Source organism: Triticum dicoccoides, chromosome 6B, assembly GCF_002162155.2.
Source record: "Triticum dicoccoides isolate Atlit2015 ecotype Zavitan chromosome 6B, WEW_v2.0, whole genome shotgun sequence".
NCBI classification, from domain to species: domain Eukaryota; kingdom Viridiplantae; phylum Streptophyta; class Magnoliopsida; order Poales; family Poaceae; genus Triticum; species Triticum dicoccoides.
In genome coordinates, this window is record NC_041391.1 from 28,672,877 (window position 1) to 28,675,715 (window position 2,839).

Sequence of the window (2,839 nt, forward strand, 5' to 3'; positions counted from 1 at the left end):
GCAAAACAATGAAAAATTACTATGCATGGCTTAGATAAGGAAAAAGTCAATTCTTTACCCTGCTAATTGTTCATATTTTGGCTTTGCCCCCCCGAGATTGCTATCTAGCTCCGCCACTGAGGTCAATAATGTCTTGTAGCTCATGAGCATGAGAAGAATCCGCCATCTGAAGCTTTAATTTCAGGCCACGGAGAAGGTTTTGCAAATCTGGTCTTTGGCAGACTGAAATAAACGCCTGGCTGTCAAATTGTTCTCCAATCTTATCATACACTTGTTTGGCAAGTGTAGTTTTACCCAAGCCTCCAGAACGCAAGATGGAAACCACTCAGTTTCTTTTGTGAATCTGTCAACCAACCAACAAGCTCTTCTCTCGGGCCATCAATACCGATGAGACCTACCTCCTTGAAGATCGCTGACACCCAACCACATTGCCATGACTCGAATTGATGCAATTATCAATCTTGTACTGCTCGTGCCGAGCATTTTCCTCCAACACAAGAACCTTGAGCTACTCGATCCGGTTGACAATCCGATGACGCCTTCCCAACCTCTTGAGACGTTGAGACATCTTCCTAACAAAACCTTTCTTTACATGGGCACCCTCAATGCGATGAATGAAGGCATTGATGCAATCCTCCATATCATAGGATATCTCACTGACATGTTTCCTCCAGTTCTTGGCCGAGGGACCGAACTCATCCATTAGCTCCATCATGTCATGGAGAGATTTCATGGCACTGAGCTCATCCTTGAGGAAGGAGACTTGCTTCTTCACTCCTGTGAGCTTCTTGTACTCCTCGCCAAGTAGTGTTGTCAGCTTGCCGAGGAGAGGGTTCATCACTCCGGTCGTCGGATTCGCTTCCATCCCGATTGAGGAGGCTGGTGAGCTAGCTATTTCTATGTCACAAGGCAAGTAAGCTAGGCTGGTAAAGAAAAGCTTAGTGTGTGATGGTACTATTTACACTGGGAGCTACCCCTACTATAGACTTTGAAAATTTGTTTAACTGATACCGTTACTTCTATAGATCCATGCCAAGATTTGAATACTCTAACCATGCATTGGGAATCATATCTTAGCTATTGGGTGCAAGTCTATAACTTTTTCATCCATTGTACGTTCTCGTGGCCAAATGTATAACATGATGCCATATCAACATATGACACAAAGCGACACCCTTTGCATAGGACTCTTAGCTATTTTACAAAACAACAAGAACAATATGGATGCGCTGATGATGGTGCTTGGTGCAAGTGCATTTCTCATGAAGGTACTCGAGGCCTAATGATTTTCATCATGATGGAAGATGTTGAACCTTCTCACCAAACATTGAAGGCTTTCCACTATGGTTGGGATGTTTTTTTGGAGGGGGGGTCCTTACAAAAACACCCTTATAGAAATCTACAAATTCATCTTACATCCACTAACGCTGCCTCTAGGCCTGAAGCAAATTTGTTGAAACCCAAGAGCTTCTAGAAGCAGCGGCAGAGAAAACCAAAAGATACTGGTGACCATTGTCGGTGTCAAAACCGGCGGATCTCGGGTAGGGTGTCCCAAACTGTGCGTCTAAGTCTAATGGTAACAGGAGGCGCGGGACACGATGTTTACCCAGGCTCGGGCCCTCTCTATGAAGATAATACCCTACTTCCTGCTTGATTGATCTTGATGATATGAGTATTACAAGAGTTGATCTACCACGAGATCATAGATGCTAAACCCTAGAAGCTAGCCTATGATTATGATTGTTGTTGTCCTATGGACTAAACCCTCCGGTTTATATAGACACCGGAGGGGGCTAGGATTACACAGAGTCGGTTATAAAGAAGGAAATCTACATATCCGAATTGCCAAGCTTGCCTTCCACGCCAAGGAGAGTCCCACCCGAACACGAGACGAAGTCTTCAATCTTGTAGCTTTATAGTCCAAGAGTCCGGCATAAGTACATAGTCCGTCTGTCCGAGGACCCCCTAATCCAGGACTCCCTCAGTAGCCCCTGAACCAGGCTTCAATGACGATGAGTCCGGCGCGTGATACGTCTCCAATGCATCTATAATTTTTGATTGTTCCATGCTATTATATTACCCTTTTTGGATGTTTATGGGCTTTATTTTACATATTTATATCATTTTGGGACTAACCTACTAACCGGAGGCCCATCCCGTATTGCTGTTCTTTTGCCTATTTTAGTATTTCGAAGAAAAGGAATATCAAACGGAGTCCAAACGGAATGAAACCTTTGAGACCGTAATTTTTGGAACGAACGTGATCCAGAGGATTTGGAGTGCAAGTCAAGAAGCAATCGAGGCGGCCAGGAGATAGGAGGGCGCGCCCACCCCTCCTGGGCGCGCCCCTGTCTCCTAGGCCGCACGAGCGGCCACCGACGTACTTCTTCCTCCTATATATACCTACGTACCCCGAAAACATCCAGGGAGCCAACGAAAAACAATTCCACCGCTGTAACCTTCTGTATCCGTGAGATCCCATCTTGGAGCCTTCGCCGGCGCTCCGCCGGAGGGGGAATCGACCACGGAGGGCTTCTACATCAACACCATAGCCCCTCCGATGAGTTGTGAGTACTTTACCATAGACCTTCGGGTCTATAGTTATTAGCTAGATGGCTTCTTCTCTCTTTTTGGATCTCAATACAATGTTCTCCCCCTCTCTTGTGGAGATCTATTTGATGTAACTCTTTTTGCGGTGTGTTTGTCGAGATCCGATGAATTGTGGGTTTATGATCAAGTTTATCTATGAGAAATATTTGAATCTTCTCTGAATTCTTTTATGTATGATTGAGTTATCTTTGCAAGTCTCTTCGAATTATCAGTTTGGTTTGGCCTACTA

The 2,839-nt window shown here is 44.9% G+C and overlaps 1 pseudogene; it reads right to left on the reverse strand.

Moving 5' to 3' along the window:
• LOC119320626 overlaps window positions 1–865 on the reverse strand; it is a 3,334-nt pseudogene extending 2,469 nt beyond the window's left edge.
• Between the last annotated feature and the right edge of the window lie 1,974 nt (window positions 866–2,839).